We start from the raw sequence: 22,500 nt of genomic DNA on the forward strand, positions 1-22,500 counted from the left end.
AGAGGACTGGGTCTATAGGATATATAGACAGTAGAGGACTGGGTCTGTCTCTATATGATATATAGACAGTATAGGACTGGGTCTGTCTCTATAGGATATATAGACAGTAGAGGACTGGGTCTATAGGATATATAGACAGTAGAGGACTGGGTCTGTCTCTATAGGATATATAGACAGTAGAGGACTGGGTATATATGATATATAGACAGTAGAGGACTGGGTCTGTCTCTATAGGATATATAGACAGTAGAGGACTGGGTCTATAGGATATATAGACAGTAGAGGACTGGGTCTATAGGATATATAGACAGTAGAGGACTGGGTCTGTCTTTATAGGATATATAGACAGTAGAGGACTGGGTCTGTCTCTATATGATATATAGACAGTAGAGGACTGGGTCTATAGGATATATAGACAGTAGAGGACTGGGTCTGTCTCTATATGATATATAGACAGTATAGGACTGGGTCTGTCTCTATAGGATATATAGACAGTAGAGGACTGGGTCTATAGGATATATAGACAGTAGAGGACTGGGTCTGTCTCTATAGGATATATAGACAGTATAGGACTGGGTCTGTCTCTATAGGATATATAGACAGTAGAGGACTGGGTCTATAGGATATATAGACAGTAGAGGACTGGGTCTGTCTCTATAGGATATATAGACAGTAGAGGACTGGGTCTATAGGATATATAGACAGTAGAGGACTGGGTCTGTCTCTATAGGATATATAGACAGTAGAGGACTGGGTATATATGATATATAGACAGTAGAGGACTGGGTCTGTCTCTATAGGATATATAGACAGTAGAGGACTGGGTCTATAGGATATATAGACAGTAGAGGACTGGGTCTGTCTCTATAGGATATATAGACAGTAGAGGACTGGGTCTGTCTCTATAGGATATATAGACAGTAGAGGACTGGGTCTGTCTCTATATGATATATAGACAGTAGAGGACTGGGTCTATAGGATATATAGACAGTAGAGGACTGGGTCTGTCTCTATATGATATATAGACAGTATAGGACTGGGTCTGTCTCTATAGGATATATAGACAGTAGAGGACTGGGTCTATAGGATATATAGACAGTAGAGGACTGGGTCTATAGGATATATAGACAGTAGAGGACTGGGTCTGTCTCTATAGGATATATAGACAGTAGAGGACTGGGTCTGTCTCTATAGGATATATAGACAGTAGAGGACTGGGTCTATAGGATATATAGACAGTAGAGGACTGGGTCTGTCTCTATATGATATATAGACAGTAGAGGACTGGGTCTGTCTCTATAGGATATATAGACAGTAGAGGACTGGGTCTATAGGATATATAGACAGTAGAGGACTGGGTCTGTCTCTATAGGATATATAGACAGTAGAGGACTGGGTCTGTCTCTATAGGATATATAGACAGTAGAGGACTGGGTCTATATGATATATAGACAGTAGAGGACTGGGTCTGTCTCTATATGATATATAGACAGTAGAGGACTGGGTCTGTCTCTATAGGATATATAGACAGTAGAGGACTGGGTCTGTCTCTATAGGATATATAGACAGTAGAGGACTGGGTCTGTCTCTATAGGATATATAGACAGTAGAGGACTGGGTCTGTCTCTATATGATATATAGACAGTAGAGGACTGGGTCTGTCTCTATAGGATATATAGACAGTAGAGGACTGGGTCTGTCTCTATATGATATATAGACAGTAGAGGACTGGGTCTATAGGATATATAGACAGTAGAGGACTGGGTCTATAGGATATATAGACAGTAGAGGACTGGGTCTATAGGATATATAGACAGTAGAGGACTGGGTCTATATGATATATAGACAGTAGAGGACTGGGTCTATAGGATATATAGACAGTAGAGGACTGGGTCTATAGGATATATAGACAGTAGAGGACTGGGTCTGTCTCTATAGGATATATAGACAGTAGAGGACTGGGTCTGTCTCTATAGGATATATAGACAGTAGAGGACTGGGTCTATAGGATATATAGACAGTAGAGGACTGGGTCTATATGATATATAGACAGTAGAGGACTGGGTCTATAGGATATATAGACAGTAGAGGACTGGGTCTATATGATATATAGACAGTAGAGGACTTGGTCTGTCTCTATAGGATATATAGACAGTAGAGGACTGGGTCTGTCTCTATAGGATATATAGATAGTAGAGGACTGGGTCTATAGGATATATAGACAGTAGAGGACTGGGTCTATATGATATATAGACAGTAGAGGACTGGGTCTATAGGATATATAGACAGTAGAGGACTGGGTCTGTCTCTATAGGATATATAGACAGTAGAGGACTGGGTCTGTCTCTATATGATATATAGACAGTAGAGGACTGGGTCTATAGGATATATAGACAGTAGAGGACTGGGTCTATAGGATATATAGACAGTAGAGTACTGGGTCTATAGGATATATAGACAGTAGAGGACTGGGTCTATAGGATATATAGACAGTATAGGACTGGGTCTATATGATATATAGACAGTAGAGGACTGGGTCTGTCTCTATAGGATATATAGACAGTAGAGGACTGGGTCTATAGGATATATAGACAGTAGAGGACTGAGTCTATAGGATATATAGACAGTAGAGGACTGGGTCTATAGGATATATAGACAGTAGAGGACTGGGTCTATAGGATATATAGACAGTAGAGGACTGGGTCTGTCTCTATAGGATATATACACAGTAGAGGACTGGGTCTATAGGATATATAGACAGTAGAGGACTGGGTCTATAGGATATATAGACAGTAGAGGACTGGGTCTATAGGATATATAGACAGTATAGGACTGGGTCTATAGGATATATAGACAGTAGAGGACTGGGTCTATAGGATATATAGACCGTAGAGGACTGGGTCTATAGGATATATAGACAGTAGAGGACTTGGTCTATAGGATATATAGACAGTAGAGGACTGGGTCTATATGATATATAGACCGTAGAGGACTGGGTCTATAGGATATATAGACAGTAGAGGACTGGGTCTATAGGATATATAGACAGTAGAGGACTGGGTCTGTCTCTATAGGATATATAGACAGTAGAGGACTGGGTCTGTCTCTATAGGATATATAGACAGTAGAGGACTGGGTCTGTCTCTATAGGATATATAGACAGTAGAGGACTGGGTATATAGGATATATAGACAGTAGAGGACTGGGTCTATAGGATATATAGACAGTAGAGGACTGGGTCTATAGGATATATAGACAGTAGAGGACTGGGTCTATAGGATATATAGACCGTAGAGGACTGGGTCTATAGGATATATAGACAGTAGAGGACTGGGTCTATAGGATATATAGACAGTAGAGGACTGGGTCTATAGGATATATAGACAGTAGAGGACTGGGTCTGTCTCTATATGATATATAGACAGTAGAGGACTGGGTCTGTCTCTATAGGATATATAGACAGTAGAGGACTGGGTCTGTCTCTATGTGATATATAGACAGTAGAGGACTGGGTCTATAGGATATATAGACAGTAGAGGACTGGGTCTATAGGATATATAGACAGTAGAGGACTGGGTCTGTCTCTATAGGATATATAGACAGTAGAGGACTGGGTCTGTCTCTATATGATATATAGACAGTAGAGGACTGGGTCTATAGGATATATAGGCAGTAGAGGACTGGGTCTATAGGATATATAGACAGTAGAGGACTGGGTCTATAGGATATATAGACAGTATAGGACTGGGTCTGTCTCTATAGGATATATAGACAGTAGAGGACTGGGTCTATAGGATATATAGACAGTAGAGGACTGGGTCTATAGGATATATAGACAGTAGAGGACTGGGTCTGTCTCTATATGATATATAGACAGTAGAGGACTGGGTCTGTCTCTATATGATATATAGACAGTAGAGGACTGGGTCTGTCTCTATAGGATATATAGACAGTAGAGGACTGGGTCTGTCTCTATAGGATATATAGACAGTAGAGGACTGGGTCTATAGGATATATAGACAGTAGAGGACTGGGTCTGTCTCTATAGGATATATAGACAGTAGAGGACTGGGTCTGTCTCTATAGGATATATAGACAGTAGAGGACTGGGTCTGTCTCTATAGGATATATAGACAGTAGAGGACTGGGTCTGTCTCTATAGGATATATAGACAGTAGAGGACTGGGTCTGTCTCTATAGGATATATAGACAGTATAGGACTGGGTCTGTCTCTATAGGATATATAGACAGTAGAGGACTGGGTCTATAGGATATATAGACAGTAGAGGACTGGGTCTATAGGATATATAGACAGTAGAGGACTGGGTCTGTCTCTATATGATATATAGACAGTAGAGGACTGGGTCTGTCTCTATATGATATATAGACAGTAGAGGACTGGGTCTGTCTCTATAGGATATATAGACAGTAGAGGACTGGGTCTGTCTCTATAGGATATATAGACAGTAGAGGACTGGGTCTATAGGATATATAGACAGTAGAGGACTGGGTCTGTCTCTATAGGATATATAGACAGTAGAGGACTGGGTCTGTCTCTATAGGATATATAGACAGTAGAGGACTGGGTCTGTCTCTATAGGATATATAGACAGTAGAGGACTGGGTCTGTCTCTATAGGATATATAGACAGTAGAGGACTGGGTCTATATGATATATAGACAGTAGAGGACTGGGTCCTCAAGGTGTTTTTCACATATCTATCGACGATAAAATCCTTCGTGGCAGTTGACTTTCTCTTCTGAAGAAATGGAATGCGCATGGACCTACAGATTACGCAATAATTTCGACACAGGACACCGGGCGGGACACCAGGTAAATGTAGTCTCTTATGGTCAATCTTCCAATGATATGCCTACAAACACGTCACAATGCTGCAGACACCTCGGGGAATAGACAGAAAGCGCAGGCTCATTCCTGGCGTATTCACAGCCATATAAGGAGACATTGGAACACAGCGCCTTCAGAATCTGGGGCATTTCCTGTATGAAACTTCATCTTGGTTTCGCCTGTAGCATTAGTTCTGGGGCACTCACAGATAATATCTTTGCAGTTTTGGAAACGTCAGAGTTTTGTCTTTCCAAGGCTGTCAATTCCATGCATCGTCAAGCATCTTTTCGTGACAAAATATCTTGTTTAAAATGGGAACGTTTTTTATCCAAAAATTCAAAGAGCGCCCCTATCTCGAAGAGGTTAAGAACAAATTCTTATTTTCAATGATGGCCTAGGAACAGTGGGTTAGTTGCCTGTTCAGGGGCAGAACGACAGATTTGTACCTTGTCAGCTCTGGGATTCGAACTTGCAACCTTTCAGTTACTAGTCCAACGCTCTAACCACTAGGCTACCCTGACACGGTACACAAAAAGGGTTCCAAAAGGGTTATTCAGCTGGAGAGGTAGAACCCTTTTTGATTCCAGGAAGTACACTTTTGTGGTTTTAGGGTAAAGGTTCTATCTGGAACCAAAAGTGTTCTTCCTGGAACCAAAAGAGTTCTACCAGTAACAAAAAAGGGTTCTTCAAAAGGTTCTCCTATGGGGACATCTGAAGAACCCTTTGAGGTTCTAGATAGCACCTTCTTGTTCTAAGTGTGTAGGGAAAAGACTTAGCTGTTCTGAGGTCTGAGGCAGGTGGTCAATAACCAACATTGTCTGTTTCTCCCTCCCTCCCTCCCTCCCTCCCTCCCTCCCTCCCTCCCTCCCTCCCTCCCTCCCTCCCTCCCTCCCTCCCTCCCTCCCTCCCTCCCTCCCTCCCCCCCCCAGCAGACAGAGGAGGTGTCTCAGACAGACAGTCAGCAGCAGAGCCAGTCGTCTGACAGTTGTAACAGTAAGACTCAGCCCAAGCGTCTCCATGTCTCCAACATACCCTTCAGATTCAGGGACCCAGACCTCAGGCAAATGTTTGGCGTGAGTATTACACTACAATTACTGATGTTATCTCCCATAAGTGCTCCTCCATGCTACTCCATGCTAAATGCTACTCCATGTGCTGTACCACTGAACAATCCTGCATTAAAGAATGTCATTGACTCTGGCTTTGTTTTCTGTCTTTCCTTCCAGCAATTTGGTCAAATCTTAGACGTTGAAATCATTTTTAACGAGCGGGGCTCTAAGGTAGGTGACGCGTTGTGTTTCTCTTCTGCATAGTAGTTGTTAGAGGAAGCTAGAGGTTAGAGATGTGTTAGAGGAAGCTAGAGGTTAGAGATGTGTTAGAGGAAGCTAGAGGTTAGAGATGTGTTAGAGGAAGCTAGAGGTTAGAGATGTGTTAGAGGAAGCTAGAGGTTAGAGATGTGTTAGAGGAAGCTAGAGGTTAGAGTTGTGTTTTAGAGGAAGCTAGAGGTTAGAGATGTGTTAGAGGAAGCTAGAGGTTAGAGATGTGTTAGAGGAAGCTAGAGGTTAGAGATGTGTTAGAGGAAGCTAGAGGTTAGAGATGTGTTTTAGAGGAAGCTAGAGGTTAGAGATGTGTTAGAGGAAGCTAGAGGTTAGAGATGTGTTTTAGAGGAAGCTAGAGGTTAGAGATGTGTGTTAGAGGAAGCTAGAGTATAGAGATGTATTAGAGGAAGCTAGAGGTTAGAGATGTGTGTTAGAGGAAGCTAGAGGTTAGAGATGTGTTAGAGGAAGCTAGAGGTTAGAGATGTGTGTTAGAGGAAGCTAGAGGTTAGAGATGTGTTTTAGAGGGAGCTAGAGGTTAGAGATGTGTTTCAGAGGAAGCTAGAGGTTATAGATGTGTTAGTGGAAGCTAGAGGTTAGAGATGTGTTAGAGGAAGCTAGAGGTTAGAGATGTGTGTTAGAGGAAGCTAGAGGTTAGAGATGTGTTAGAGGAAGCTAGTGGTTAGAGATGTGTTAGAGGAAGCTAGAGGTTAGAGATGTGTTAGAGGAAGCTAGAGGTTAGAGATGTGTTAGAGGAAGCTAGAGGTTAGAGATGTGTTTTAGAGGAAGCTAGAGGTTATAGATGTGTTAGTGGAAGCTAGAGGTTAGAGATGTGTTAGAGGAAGCTAGAGGTTAGAGATGTGTGTTAGAGGAAGCTAGAGGTTAGAGATGTGTTAGAGGAAGCTAGTGGTTAGAGATGTGTTAGAGGAAGCTAGAGGTTAGAGATGTGTTAGAGGAAGCTAGTGGTTAGAGATGTGTTAGAGGAAGCTAGAGGTTAGAGATGTGTTAGAGGAAGCTAGAGGTTATAGATGTGTTAGAGGATGCTAGAGGTTAGAGATGTGTTAGAGGAAGCTAGAGGTTATAGATGTGTTAGAGGAAGCTAGAGGTTAGAGATGTGTTTTAGAGGGAGCTAGAGGTTAGAGATGTGTTTTAGAGGAAGCTAGAGGTTAGAGATGTGTTAGAGGAAGCTAGAGGTTAGAGATGTGTTAGAGGAAGCTAGAGGTTAGAGATGTGTGTTAGAGGAAGCTAGAGGTTAGAGATGTGTTAGAGGAAGCTAGTGGTTAGAGATGTGTTAGAGGAAGCTAGAGGTTAGAGATGTGTTAGAGGAAGCTAGAGGTTAGAGATGTGTTAGAGGAAGCTAGAGGTTAGAGATGTGTTTTAGAGGAAGCTAGAGGTTATAGATGTGTTAGTGGAAGCTAGAGGTTAGAGATGTGTTAGAGGAAGCTAGAGGTTAGAGATGTGTGTTAGAGGAAGCTAGAGGTTAGAGATGTGTTAGAGGAAGCTAGTGGTTAGAGATGTGTTAGAGGAAGCTAGAGGTTAGAGATGTGTTAGAGGAAGCTAGTGGTTAGAGATGTGTTAGAGGAAGCTAGAGGTTAGAGATGTGTTAGAGGAAGCTAGAGGTTATAGATGTGTTAGAGGATGCTAGAGGTTAGAGATGTGTTAGAGGAAGCTAGAGGTTATAGATGTGTTAGAGGATGCTAGAGGTTAGAGATGTGTTAGAGGAAGTTAGAGGTTAGAGATGTGTTAGAGGAAGCTAGAGGTTAGAGATGTGTGTTAGAGGAAGCTAGAGGTTAGAGATGTGTTAGAGGAAGCTAGAGGTTAGAGATGTGTTTTAGAGGAAGCTAGAGGTTAGAGATGTGTTAGAGGAAGCTAGAGGTTAGAGATGTGTTTTAGAGGAAGCTAGAGGTTAGAGATGTGTGTTAGAGGAAGCTAGAGGTTAGAGATGTGTTTTAGAGGAAGCTAGAGGTTAGAGATGTGTTAGAGGAAGCTAGAGGTTATAGATGTGTTAGAGGAAGCTAGAGGTTAGAGATGTGTTAGAGGAAGCTAGAGGTTATAGATGTGTTAGAGGATGCTAGAGGTTAGAGATGTGTTAGAGGAAGCTAGAGGTTATAGATGTGTTAGAGGAAGCTAGAGGTTAGAGATGTGTTTTAGAGGGAGCTAGAGGTTAGAGATGTGTTTTAGAGGAAGCTAGAGGTTAGAGATGTGTTAGAGGAAGCTAGAGGTTAGAGATGTGTTAGAGGAAGCTAGAGGTTAGAGATGTGTGTTAGAGGAAGCTAGAGGTTAGAGATGTGTTAGAGGAAGCTAGTGGTTAGAGATGTGTTAGAGGAAGCTAGAGGTTAGAGATGTGTTAGAGGAAGCTAGAGGTTAGAGATGTGTTAGAGGAAGCTAGAGGTTAGAGATGTGTTTTAGAGGAAGCTAGAGGTTATAGATGTGTTAGTGGAAGCTAGAGGTTAGAGATGTGTTAGAGGAAGCTAGAGGTTAGAGATGTGTGTTAGAGGAAGCTAGAGGTTAGAGATGTGTTAGAGGAAGCTAGTGGTTAGAGATGTGTTAGAGGAAGCTAGAGGTTAGAGATGTGTTAGAGGAAGCTAGTGGTTAGAGATGTGTTAGAGGAAGCTAGAGGTTAGAGATGTGTTAGAGGAAGCTAGAGGTTATAGATGTGTTAGAGGATGCTAGAGGTTAGAGATGTGTTAGAGGAAGCTAGAGGTTATAGATGTGTTAGAGGATGCTAGAGGTTAGAGATGTGTTAGAGGAAGTTAGAGGTTAGAGATGTGTTAGAGGAAGCTAGAGGTTAGAGATGTGTGTTAGAGGAAGCTAGAGGTTAGAGATGTGTTAGAGGAAGCTAGAGGTTAGAGATGTGTTTTAGAGGAAGCTAGAGGTTAGAGATGTGTTAGAGGAAGCTAGAGGTTAGAGATGTGTTTTAGAGGAAGCTAGAGGTTAGAGATGTGTGTTAGAGGAAGCTAGAGGTTAGAGATGTGTTTTAGAGGAAGCTAGAGGTTAGAGATGTGTTAGAGGAAGCTAGAGGTTAGAGATGTGTTTTAGAGGAAGCTAGAGGTTAGAGATGTGTTAGAGGAAGCTAGAGGTTAGAGATGTGTTTTAGAGGAAGCTAGGGGTTAGAGATGTGTGTTAGAGGAAGCTAGAGGTTAGAGATGTGTTAGAGGATGCTAGAGGTTATAGATGTGTTAGAGGATGCTAGAGGTTAGAGATGTGTTTTAGAGGAAGCTAGAGGTTAGAGATGTGTTAGAGGAAGCTAGAGGTTAGAGATGTGTTTTAGAGGAAGCTAGAGGTTAGAGATGTGTTAGAGGAAGCTAGAGGTTAGAGATGTGTTTTAGAGGAAGCTAGAGGTTAGAGATGTGTGTTAGAGGAAGCTAGAGGTTAGAGATGTGTTTTAGAGGAAGCTAGAGGTTAGAGATGTGTTAGAGGAAGCTAGAGGTTAGAGATGTGTTTTAGAGGAAGCTAGAGGTTAGAGATGTGTTAGAGGAAGCTAGAGGTTAGAGATGTGTTTTAGAGGAAGCTAGGGGTTAGAGATGTGTGTTAGAGAAAGCTAGAGGTTAGAGATGTGTTAGAGGATGCTAGAGGTTATAGATGTGTTAGAGGATGCTAGAGGTTAGAGATGTGTTTTAGAGGAAGCTAGAGATGTGTGTTAGAGGAAGCTAGAGGTTAGAGATGTGTTAGAGGATGCTAGAGGTTAGAGATGTGTTTTAGAGGAAGCTAGTGGTTAGAGATGTGTTAGAGGAAGCTAGTGGTTAGAGATGTGTTAGAGGAAGCTAGAGGTTAGAGATGTGTTTTAGAGGAAGCTAGAGGTTAGAGATGTGTGTTAGAGGAAGCTAGTGGTTAGAGATGTGTTAGAGGAAGCTAGAGGTTAGAGATGTGTTAGAGGAAGCTAGAGGTTAGAGATGTGTTTTAGAGGAAGCTAGAGGTTAGAGATGTGTTAGAGGAAGCTAGAGGTTAGAGATGTGTTTTAGAGGAAGCTAGAGGTTATAGATGTGTTAGTGGAAGCTAGAGGTTAGAGATGTGTTAGAGGAAGCTAGAGGTTAGAGATGTCTGTTAGAGGAAGCTAGAGGTTAGAGATGTGTTAGAGGAAGCTAGTGGTTAGAGATGTGTTAGAGGAAGCTAGAGGTTAGAGATGTGTTAGAGGAAGCTAGAGGTTAGAGATGTGTTAGAGGAAGCTAGAGGTTAGAGATGTGTTAGAGGAAGCCAGAGGTTAGAGATGTGTTTTAGAGGAAGCTAGAGGTTATAGATGTGTTAGTGGAAGCTAGAGGTTAGAGATGTGTTAGAGGAAGCTAGAGGTTAGAGATGTGTGTTAGAGGAAGCTAGAGGTTAGAGATGTGTTAGAGGAAGCTAGTGGTTAGAGATGTGTTAGAGGAAGCTAGAGGTTAGAGATGTGTTTTAGAGGAAGCTAGAGGTTAGAGATGTGTTAGAGGAAGCTAGAGGTTAGAGATGTGTTTTAGAGGAAGCTAGAGGTTAGAGATGTGTTAGAGGAAGCTAGAGGTTAGAGATGTGTTTTAGAGGAAGCTAGAGGTTAGAGATTTGTTAGAGGATGCTAGAGGTTAGAGATGTGTTTTAGAGGAAGCTAGTGGTTAGAGATGTGTTAGAGGAAGCTAGTGGTTAGAGATGTGTTAGAGGAAGCTAGAGGTTAGAGATGTGTGTTAGAGGAAGCTAGTGGTTAGAGATGTGTTAGAGGAAGCTAGAGGTTAGAGATGTGTTAGAGGAAGCTAGAGGTTAGAGATGTGTTTTAGAGGAAGCTAGAGGTTAGAGATGTGTTAGAGGAAGCTAGAGGTTAGAGATGTGTTTTAGAGGAAGCTAGAGGTTATAGATGTGTTAGTGGAAGCTAGAGGTTAGAGATGTGTTAGAGGAAGCCAGAGGTTAGAGATGTGTTTTAGAGGAAGCTAGAGGTTATAGATGTGTTAGTGGAAGCTAGAGGTTAGAGATGTGTTAGAGGAAGCTAGAGGTTAGAGATGTGTGTTAGAGGAAGCTAGAGGTTAGAGATGTGTTAGAGGAAGCTAGTGGTTAGAGATGTGTTAGAGGAAGCTAGAGGTTAGAGATGTGTTTTAGAGGAAGCTAGAGGTTAGAGATGTGTTAGAGGAAGCTAGAGGTTAGAGATGTGTTTTAGAGGAAGCTAGAGGTTAGAGATGTGTTAGAGGAAGCTAGAGGTTAGAGATGTGTTTTAGAGGAAGCTAGGGGTTAGAGATGTGTGTTAGAGAAAGCTAGAGGTTAGAGATGTGTTAGAGGATGCTAGAGGTTATAGATGTGTTAGAGGATGCTAGAGGTTAGAGATGTGTTTTAGAGGAAGCTAGAGATGTGTGTTAGAGGAAGCTAGAGGTTAGAGATTTGTTAGAGGATGCTAGAGGTTAGAGATGTGTTTTAGAGGAAGCTAGTGGTTAGAGATGTGTTAGAGGAAGCTAGTGGTTAGAGATGTGTTAGAGGAAGCTAGAGGTTAGAGATGTGTGTTAGAGGAAGCTAGTGGTTAGAGATGTGTTAGAGGAAGCTAGAGGTTAGAGATGTGTTAGAGGAAGCTAGAGGTTAGAGATGTGTTTTAGAGGAAGCTAGAGGTTAGAGATGTGTTAGAGGAAGCTAGAGGTTAGAGATGTGTTAGAGGAAGCTAGAGGTTAGAGATGTGTTTTAGAGGAAGCTAGAGGTTAGAGATGTGTTAGAGGAAGCTAGAGGTTAGAGATGTGTTTTAGAGGAAGCTAGGGGTTAGAGATGTGTGTTAGAGAAAGCTAGAGGTTAGAGATGTTTTAGAGGAAGCTAGAGGTTATAGATGTGTTAGTGGAAGCTAGAGGTTAGAGATGTGTTAGAGGAAGCTAGAGGTTAGAGATGTGTGTTAGAGGAAGCTAGAGGTTAGAGATGTGTTAGAGGAAGCTAGTGGTTAGAGATGTGTTAGAGGAAGCTAGAGGTTAGAGATGTGTTAGAGGAAGCTAGTGGTTAGAGATGTGTTAGAGGAAGCTAGAGGTTAGAGATGTGTTAGAGGAAGCTAGAGGTTATAGATGTGTTAGAGGATGCTAGAGGTTAGAGATGTGTTAGAGGAAGCTAGAGGTTATAGATGTGTTAGAGGATGCTAGAGGTTAGAGATGTGTTAGAGGAAGTTAGAGGTTAGAGATGTGTTAGAGGAAGCTAGAGGTTAGAGATGTGTGTTAGAGGAAGCTAGAGGTTAGAGATGTGTTAGAGGAAGCTAGAGGTTAGAGATGTGTTTTAGAGGAAGCTAGAGGTTAGAGATGTGTTAGAGGAAGCTAGAGGTTAGAGATGTGTTTTAGAGGAAGCTAGAGGTTAGAGATGTGTGTTAGAGGAAGCTAGAGGTTAGAGATGTGTTTTAGAGGAAGCTAGAGGTTAGAGATGTGTTAGAGGAAGCTAGAGGTTAGAGATGTGTTTTAGAGGAAGCTAGAGGTTAGAGATGTGTTAGAGGAAGCTAGAGGTTAGAGATGTGTTTTAGAGGAAGCTAGGGGTTAGAGATGTGTGTTAGAGGAAGCTAGAGGTTAGAGATGTGTTAGAGGATGCTAGAGGTTATAGATGTGTTAGAGGATGCTAGAGGTTAGAGATGTGTTTTAGAGGAAGCTAGAGGTTAGAGATGTGTTAGAGGAAGCTAGAGGTTAGAGATGTGTTTTAGAGGAAGCTAGAGGTTAGAGATGTGTTAGAGGAAGCTAGAGGTTAGAGATGTGTTTTAGGAAGCTAGAGGTTAGAGATGTGTGTTAGAGGAAGCTAGAGGTTAGAGATGTGTTTTAGAGGAAGCTAGAGGTTAGAGATGTGTTAGAGGAAGCTAGAGGTTAGAGATGTGTTTTAGAGGAAGCTAGAGGTTAGAGATGTGTTAGAGGAAGCTAGAGGTTAGAGATGTGTTTTAGAGGAAGCTAGGGGTTAGAGATGTGTGTTAGAGAAAGCTAGAGGTTAGAGATGTGTTAGAGGATGCTAGAGGTTATAGATGTGTTAGAGGATGCTAGAGGTTAGAGATGTGTTTTAGAGGAAGCTAGAGATGTGTGTTAGAGGAAGCTAGAGGTTAGAGATGTGTTAGAGGATGCTAGAGGTTAGAGATGTGTTTTAGAGGAAGCTAGTGGTTAGAGATGTGTTAGAGGAAGCTAGTGGTTAGAGATGTGTTAGAGGAAGCTAGAGGTTAGAGATGTGTTTTAGAGGAAGCTAGAGGTTAGAGATGTGTGTTAGAGGAAGCTAGTGGTTAGAGATGTGTTAGAGGAAGCTAGAGGTTAGAGATGTGTTAGAGGAAGCTAGAGGTTAGAGATGTGTTTTAGAGGAAGCTAGAGGTTAGAGATGTGTTAGAGGAAGCTAGAGGTTAGAGATGTGTTTTAGAGGAAGCTAGAGGTTATAGATGTGTTAGTGGAAGCTAGAGGTTAGAGATGTGTTAGAGGAAGCTAGAGGTTAGAGATGTCTGTTAGAGGAAGCTAGAGGTTAGAGATGTGTTAGAGGAAGCTAGTGGTTAGAGATGTGTTAGAGGAAGCTAGAGGTTAGAGATGTGTTAGAGGAAGCTAGAGGTTAGAGATGTGTTAGAGGAAGCTAGAGGTTAGAGATGTGTTAGAGGAAGCCAGAGGTTAGAGATGTGTTTTAGAGGAAGCTAGAGGTTATAGATGTGTTAGTGGAAGCTAGAGGTTAGAGATGTGTTAGAGGAAGCTAGAGGTTAGAGATGTGTGTTAGAGGAAGCTAGAGGTTAGAGATGTGTTAGAGGAAGCTAGTGGTTAGAGATGTGTTAGAGGAAGCTAGAGGTTAGAGATGTGTTTTAGAGGAAGCTAGAGGTTAGAGATGTGTTAGAGGAAGCTAGAGGTTAGAGATGTGTTTTAGAGGAAGCTAGAGGTTAGAGATGTGTTAGAGGAAGCTAGAGGTTAGAGAGGTGTTTTAGAGGAAGCTAGGGGTTAGAGATGTGTGTTAGAGAAAGCTAGAGGTTAGAGATGTGTTAGAGGATGCTAGAGGTTATAGATGTGTTAGAGGATGCTAGAGGTTAGAGATGTGTTTTAGAGGAAGCTAGAGATGTGTGTTAGAGGAAGCTAGAGGTTAGAGATTTGTTAGAGGATGCTAGAGGTTAGAGATGTGTTTTAGAGGAAGCTAGTGGTTAGAGATGTGTTAGAGGAAGCTAGTGGTTAGAGATGTGTTAGAGGAAGCTAGAGGTTAGAGATGTGTGTTAGAGGAAGCTAGTGGTTAGAGATGTGTTAGAGGAAGCTAGAGGTTAGAGATGTGTTAGAGGAAGCTAGAGGTTAGAGATGTGTTTTAGAGGAAGCTAGAGGTTAGAGATGTGTTAGAGGAAGCTAGAGGTTAGAGATGTGTTTTAGAGGAAGCTAGAGGTTATAGATGTGTTAGTGGAAGCTAGAGGTTAGAGATGTGTTAGAGGAAGCTAGAGGTTAGAGATGTCTGTTAGAGGAAGCTAGAGGTTAGAGATGTGTTAGAGGAAGCTAGTGGTTAGAGATGTGTTAGAGGAAGCTAGAGGTTAGAGATGTGTTAGAGGAAGGTAGAGGTTAGAGATGTGTTAGAGGAAGCTAGAGGTTAGAGATGTGTTAGAGGAAGCCAGAGGTTAGAGATGTGTTTTAGAGGAAGCTAGAGGTTATAGATGTGTTAGTGGAAGCTAGAGGTTAGAGATGTGTTAGAGGAAGCTAGAGGTTAGAGATGTGTGTTAGAGGAAGCTAGAGGTTAGAGATGTGTTAGAGGAAGCTAGTGGTTAGAGATGTGTTAGAGGAAGCTAGAGGTTAGAGATGTGTTAGAGGAAGCTAGTGGTTAGAGATGTGTTAGAGGAAGCTAGAGGTTAGAGATGTGTTAGAGGAAGCTAGAGGTTATAGATGTGTTAGAGGATGCTAGAGGTTAGAGATGTGTTAGAGGAAGCTAGAGGTTAGAGATGTGTTAGAGGAAGCTAGTGGTTAGAGATGTGTTAGAGGAAGCTAGAGGTTAGAGATGTGTTAGAGGAAGCTAGAGGTTAGAGATGTGTTAGAGGAAGCTAGAGGTTATAGATGTGTTAGAGGATGCTAGAGGTTAGAGATGTGTTAGAGGAAGCTAGAGGTTAGAGATGTGTTAGAGGATGCTAGAGGTTAGAGATGTGTTTTAGAGGAAGCTAGAGGTTAGAGATGTGTGTTAGAGGAAGCTAGAGGTTAGAGATGTGTTAGAGGATGCTAGAGGTTAGAGATGTGTTTTAGAGGAAGCTAGAGGTTAGAGATGTGTTAGAGGAAGCTAGTGGTTAGAGATGTGTTAGAGGAAGCTAGAGGTTAGAGATGTGTTTTAGAGGAAGCTAGAGGTTAGAGATGTGTTAGAGGAAGCTAGTGGTTAGAGATGTGTTAGAGGAAGCTAGAGGTTAGAGATGTGTTAGAGGAAGCTAGAGGTTAGAGATGTGTTTTAGAGGAAGATAGAGGTTAGAGATGTGTTAGAGGAAGCTAGAGGTTAGAGATGTGTTTTAGAGGAAGCTAGAGGTTATAGATGTGTTAGTGGAAGCTAGAGGTTAGAGATGTGTTAGAGGAAGCTAGAGGTTAGAGATGTGTGTTAGAGGAAGCTAGAGGTTAGAGATGTGTTAGAGGAAGCTAGTGGTTAGAGATGTGTTTTAGAGGAAGCTAGAGGTTATAGATGTGTTAGTGGAAGCTAGAGGTTAGAGATGTGTTAGAGGAAGCTAGAGGTTAGAGATGTGTGTTAGAGGAAGCTAGAGGTTAGAGATGTGTTAGAGGAAGCTAGTGGTTAGAGATGTGTTAGAGGAAGCTAGAGGTTAGAGATGTGTTAGAGGAAGCTAGTGGTTAGAGATGTGTTAGAGGAAGCTAGAGGTTAGAGATGTGTTAGAGGAAGCTAGAGGTTATAGATGTGTTAGAGGATGCTAGAGGTTAGAGATGTGTTAGAGGAAGCTAGAGGTTATAGATGTGTTAGAGGATGCTAGAGGTTAGAGATGTGTTAGAGGAAGCTAGAGGTTAGAGATGTGTTAGAGGATGCTAGAGGTTAGAGATGTGTTTTAGAGGAAGCTAGAGGTTAGAGATGTGTGTTAGAGGAAGCTAGAGGTTAGAGATGTGTTAGAGGATGCTAGAGGTTAGAGATGTGTTTTAGAGGAAGCTAGAGGTTAGAGATGTGTTAGAGGAAGCTAGTGGTTAGAGATGTGTTAGAGGAAGCTAGAGGTTAGAGATGTGTTTTAGAGGAAGCTAGAGGTTAGAGATGTGTGTTAGAGGAAGCTAGTGGTTAGAGATGTGTTAGAGGAAGCTAGAGGTTAGAGATGTGTTAGAGGAAGCTAGAGGTTAGAGATGTGTTTTAGAGGAAGATAGAGGTTAGAGATGTGTTAGAGGAAGCTAGAGGTTAGAGATGTGTTTTAGAGGAAGCTAGAGGTTATAGATGTGTTAGTGGAAGCTAGAGGTTAGAGATGTGTTAGAGGAAGCTAGAGGTTAGAGATGTGTGTTAGAGGAAGCTAGTGGTTAGAGATGTGTTAGAGGAAGCTAGTGGTTAGAGATGTGTTAGAGGAAGCTAGAGGTTAGAGATGTGTTAGAGGAAGCTAGAGGTTAGAGATGTGTTAGAGGAAGCTAGAGGTTAGAGATGTGTTTTAGAGGAAGCTAGAGGTTATAGATGTGTTAGTGGAAGCTAGAGGTTAGAGATGTGTTAGAGGAAGCTAGAGGTTAGAGATGTGTGTTAGAGGAAGCTAGAGGTTAGAGATGTGTTAGAGGAAGCTAGTGGTTAGAGATGTGTTAGAGGAAGCTAGAGGTTAGAGATGTGTTAGAGGAAGCTAGTGGTTAGAGATGTGTTAGAGGAAGCTAGAGGTTAGAGATGTGTTAGAGGAAGCTAGAGGTTATAGATGTGTTAGAGGATGCTAGAGGTTAGAGATGTGTTAGAGGAAGCTAGAGGTTATAGATGTGTTAGAGGATGCTAGAGGTTAGAGATGTGTTAGAGGAAGCTAGAGGTTAGAGATGTGTTAGAGGAAGCTAGAGGTTAGAGATGTGTTTTAGAGGAAGCTAGAGGTTAGAGATGTGTTAGTGGAAGCTAGAGGTTAGAGATGTGTTAGAGGAAGCTAGAGGTTAGAGATGTGTTAGAGGAAGCTAGAGGTTAGAGATGTGTTAGAGGAAGCTAGTGGTTAGAGATGTGTTAGAGGAAGCTAGAGGTTAGAGATGTGTTAGAGGAAGCTAGAGGTTAGAGATGTGTGTTAGAGGAAGCTAGTGGTTAGAGATGTGTTAGAGGAAGCTAGAGGTTAGAGATGTGTTAGAGGAAGCTAGAGGTTAGAGATGTGTTTTAGAGGAAGCTAGAGGTTAGAGATGTGTTAGAGGAAGCTAGAGGTTAGAGATGTGTTTTAGAGGAAGCTAGAGGTTATAGATGTGTTAGTGGAAGCTAGAGGTTAGAGATGTGTTAGAGGAAGCTAGAGGTTAGAGATGTCTGTTAGAGGAAGCTAGAGGTTAGAGATGTGTTAGAGGAAGCTAGTGGTTAGAGATGTGTTAGAGGAAGCTAGAGGTTAGAGATGTGTTAGAGGAAGCTAGAGGTTAGAGATGTGTTAGAGGAAGCTAGAGGTTAGAGATGTGTTAGAGGAAGCTAGAGGTTAGAGATGTGTTTTAGAGGAAGCTAGGAGGTTATAGATGTGTTAGTGGAAGCTAGAGGTTAGAGATGTGTTAGAGGAAGCTAGAGGTTAGAGATGTGTGTTAGAGGAAGCTAGAGGTTAGAGATGTGTTAGAGGAAGCTAGTGGTTAGAGATGTGTTAGAGGAAGCTAGAGGTTAGAGATGTGTTAGAGGAAGCTAGTGGTTAGAGATGTGTTAGAGGAAGCTAGAGGTTAGAGATGTGTTAGAGGAAGCTAGAGGTTATAGATGTGTTAGAGGATGCTAGAGGTTAGAGATGTGTTAGAGGATGCTAGAGGTTATAGATGTGTTAGAGGATGCTAGAGGTTAGAGATGTGTTAGAGGAAGCTAGAGGTTAGAGATGTGTTAGAGGATGCTAGAGGTTAGAGATGTGTTTTAGAGGAAGCTAGAGGTTAGAGATGTGTGTTAGAGGAAGCTAGAGGTTAGAGATGTGTTAGAGGATGCTAGAGGTTAGAGATGTGTTTTAGAGGAAGCTAGAGGTTAGAGATGTGTTAGAGGAAGCTAGTGGTTAGAGATGTGTTAGAGGAAGCTAGAGGTTAGAGATGTGTTTTAGAGGAAGCTAGAGGTTAGAGATGTGTGTTAGAGGAAGCTAGTGGTTAGAGATGTGTTAGAGGAAGCTAGAGGTTAGAGATGTGTTAGAGGAAGCTAGAGGTTAGAGATGTGTTTTAGAGGAAGATAGAGGTTAGAGATGTGTTAGAGGAAGCTAGAGGTTAGAGATGTGTTTTAGAGGAAGCTAGAGGTTATAGATGTGTTAGTGGAAGCTAGAGGTTAGAGATGTGTTAGAGGAAGCTAGAGGTTAGAGATGTGTTAGAGAAAGCTAGAGGTTAGAGATGTGTTAGAGGAAGCTAGAGGTTAGAGATGTGTTAGAGGAAGCTTGAGGTTAGAGATGTGTTTTAGAGGAAGCTAGAGGTTAGAGATGTGTGTTAGAGGAAGCTAGAGGTTAGAGATGTGTTAGAGGATGCTAGAGGTTAGAGATGTGTTTTAGAGGAAGCTAGAGGTTAGAGATGTGTTAGAGGAAGCTAGTGGTTAGAGATGTGTTAGAGGAAGCTAGAGGTTATAGATGTGTTTTAGAGGAAGCTAGAGGTTAGAGATGTGTGTTAGAGGAAGCTAGTGGTTAGAGATGTGTTTTAGAGGAAGCTAGAGGTTAGAGATGTGTGTTAGAGGAAGCTAGAGGTTAGAGATGTGTTTTAGAGGAAGCTAGAGGTTAGAGATGTGTTAGAGGAAGCTAGAGGTTAGAGATGTGTGTTAGAGGAAGCTAGAGGTTAGAGATGTGTTAGAGGAAGCTAGTGGTTAGAGATGTGTTTTAGAGGAAGCTAGAGGTTAGAGATGTGTTTTAGAGGAAGCTAGAGGTTAGAGATGTGTTTTAGAGGAGGCTAGAGGTTAGAGATGTGTGTTAGAGGAAGCTAGAGGTTAGAGATGTGTTTTAGAGGAGGCTAGAGGTTAGAGATGTGTTAGAGGAAGCTAGAGGTTAGAGATGTGTTAGAGGAAGCTAGAGGTTAGAGACGTGTTTTAGAGGAAGCTAGAGGTTAGAGATGTGTTAGAGGATGCTAGTGGTTAGAGATGTGTTTTAGAGGAAGCTAGAGGTTAGAGATGTGTTAGAGGAAGCTAGAGGTTAGAGATGTGTTAGAGGAAGCTAGAGGTTAGAGATGTGTGTTAGAGGAAGCTCGAGGTTATAGATGTGTTAGAGGATGCTAGAGGTTAGAGATGTGTTAGAGGAAGCTAGAGGTTATAGATGTGTTAGAGGAAGCTAGAGGTTAGAGATGTGTGTTAGAGGAAGCTAGAGGTTAGAGATGTGTTAGAGGAAGCTAGTGGTTAGAGATGTGTTTTAGAGGAAGCTAGAGGTTAGAGATGTGTTTTAGAGGAAGCTAGTGGTTAGAGATGTGTGTTAGAGGAGAGAAGATAAGGAAAACGTTTTGAAGCAGAGGGGGTTCCTGCCTGAAGCTGGCCTATAATAGTGTGCTTCATCTTTTTACATTTCAACATGTTTTTCTCCTTTTATTCTAGTGAACAACAGCCCAGGCTGTTTTCTGTACTGACTGGAGTAATGACAGTAATAATATGAATAATGATTATAAACACATGAATAACATGCATGTTGTTCTCTCCCTCTCCATCCTGCATGCAGGGTTTTGGGTTCGTAACTTTCGAGCACAGTGCGGACGCTGACAGGGCGCGAGACAAATTACACGGCACGGTCGTAGAAGGTCGTAAAATAGAGGTGCATGTTACAAATACTTCCTCCTTTACCTCCTCCTCTTCCTCCTTTACCTCCTCCTCTTCCTCTTTGTCAGTGTATGTGTGTGTGTGTGAATGTGTGTGTGCATAATGTCTGCTTCACTCCCTCCATTCCACCCTGTCCCACGCGTCACCTGTCTCTCCACCTGCGTCATCACCTCCCTCCCTGAACTCTCCTCATACAGCCCCCATGTTATAATAATAATAATAATAATATATGCCATTTAGCAGACGCTTTTATCCAAAGCGACTTACAGTCATGTGTGCATACATTCTACGTATGGGTGGTCCCGGGAAGCGAACCCACTACCCTGGCGTTACAAGCGCCATGCTCTACCAACTGAGCTACAGAAGGACCATGTTGATTTATTGTCAGGTTTTTGTTCATACCCATTAATACGTCTACAGGTTTACTGTTGTATATTTACCAGGCTTTGCTTCATTTTGTTATGACCTCATTTATTTTCAAAAAGATTTGTTCAGTTGGAAGTTTGTTGTGACGTACATACAGTTGAAGTCAGAAGTTTACATCCACTGAGGTTGGAGTCATTAAAACTAGTTTACATACACTTAGGTTGGAGTCATTAAAACTAGTTTACATACACTTAGGTTGGAGTCATTAGAACTAGTTTACATACACTGAGGTTGGAGTCATTAGAACTAGTTTACATACACTGAGGTTGGAGTCATTAAAACTAGTTTACATACACTTAGGTTGGAGTCATTAGAACTAGTTTACATACACTGAGGTTGGAGTCATTAGAACTAGTTTACATACACTGAGGTTGGAGTCATTAAAACTAGTTGACATACACTTAGGTTGGAGTCATTAGAACTAGTTTACATACACTTAGGTTGGAGTCATTAGAACTAGTTTACATACACTGAGGTTGGAGTCATTAAAACTAGTTTACATACACTGAGGTTGGAGTCATTACAACTAGTTTACATACACTGAGGTTGGAGTCATTAACTAGTTGACATACACTTAGGTTGGAGTCATTAAAACTAGTTTACATACACTTAGGTTGGAGTCATTAAAACTAGTTTACATCCACTTAGGTTGGAGTCATTAAAACTAGTTTACATACACTTAGGTTGGAGTCATTAGAACTAGTTTACATACACTAAGGTTGGAGTCATTAGAACTAGTTTACATACACTGAGGTTGGAGTCATTAGAACTAGTTTACATACACTTAGGTTGGAGTCATTAGAACTAGTTTACATACACTTAGGTTGGAGTCATTAGAACTAGTTTACATACACTTAGGTTGGAGTCATTAGAACTAGTTTACATACACTTAGGTTGGAGTCATTAGAACTAGTTTACATACACTTAGGTTGGAGTCATTAAAACTAGTTTACATACACTTAGGTTGGAGTCATTACAACTAGTTTACATCCACTGAGGTTGGAGTCATTAGAACTAGTTTACATACACTTAGGTTGGAGTCATTAGAACTAGTTTACATACACTGAGGTTGGAGTCATTAGAACTAGTTTACATCCACTCAGGTTGGAGTCATTAGAACTAGTTTACATACACTTAGGTTGGAGTCATTACAACTAGTTTACATACACTGAGGTTGGAGTCATTAGAACTAGTTTACATACACTGAGGTTGGAGTCATTAGAACTAGTTTACATCCACTTAGGTTGGAGTCATTAGAACTAGTTTACATACACTGAGGTTGGAGTCATTAAAACTAGTTTACATACACTGAGGTTGGAGTCATTAGAACTAGTTTACATACACTGAGGTTGGAGTCATTACAACTAGTTTACATCCACTTAGGTTGGAGTCATTAGAACTAGTTTACATCCACTTAGGTTGGAGTCATTACAACTAGTTTACATACACTTAGGTTGGAGTCATTAGAACTAGTTTACATCCACTTAGGTTGGAGTCATTACAACTAGTTTACATCCACTTAGGTTGGAGTCATTACAACTAGTTTACATACACTTAGGTTGGAGTCATTAAAACTAGTTTACATACACTGAGGTTGGAGTCATTAGAACTAGTTTACATCCACTTAGGTATGAGTCATTACAACTAGTTTACATACACTTAGGTTGGAGTCATTACAACTAGTTTACATCCACTGAGGTTGGAGTCATTAGAACTAGTTTACATCCACTTAGGTTGGAGTCATTACAACTAGTTTACATACACTTAGGTTGGAGTCATTAGAACTAGTTTACATCCACTTAGGTTGGAGTCATTACAACTAGTTTACATCCACTTAGGTTGGAGTCATTAAAACTAGTTTACATCCACTTAGGTTGGAGTCATTACAACTAGTTTACATACACTTAGGTTGGAGTCATTAGAACTAGTTTACATACACTTAGGTTGGAGTCATTAAAACTAGTTTACATACACTGAGGTTGGAGTCATTAGAACTAGTTTACATACACTTAGGTTGGAGTCATTAGAACTAGTTTACATACACTGAGGTTGGAGTCATTAAAACTAGTTTACATACACTGAGGTTGGAGTCATTAGAACTAGTTTACATACACTGAGGTTGGAGTCATTAGAACTAGTTTACATACACTGAGGTTGGAGTCATTAGAACTAGTTTACATACACTGAG

The 22,500-nt window shown here is 41.4% G+C and overlaps 1 long non-coding RNA gene and 1 pseudogene across 1 annotated transcript in view; both read left to right on the forward strand.

Moving 5' to 3' along the window:
• The window catches only part of LOC127930333 (RNA binding protein fox-1 homolog 1-like), a 119,734-nt pseudogene that overhangs the window by 28,563 nt on the left and 68,671 nt on the right, over nucleotides 1–22,500 (forward strand).
• Nucleotides 20,762–22,500, forward strand: part of LOC127930336 (uncharacterized) — a 3,936-nt gene continuing 2,197 nt past the window's right edge. Inside the window, exons 1-2 of the long non-coding RNA XR_008138039.1 lie at nucleotides 20,762–20,857; nucleotides 21,451–21,590. This is a non-coding gene — a long non-coding RNA (uncharacterized LOC127930336). The remainder of the gene's footprint in view (nucleotides 20,858–21,450; nucleotides 21,591–22,500) is intronic.

This window comes from Oncorhynchus keta, chromosome 5, assembly GCF_023373465.1.
Source record: "Oncorhynchus keta strain PuntledgeMale-10-30-2019 chromosome 5, Oket_V2, whole genome shotgun sequence".
Lineage (NCBI taxonomy): Eukaryota > Metazoa > Chordata > Actinopteri > Salmoniformes > Salmonidae > Oncorhynchus > Oncorhynchus keta.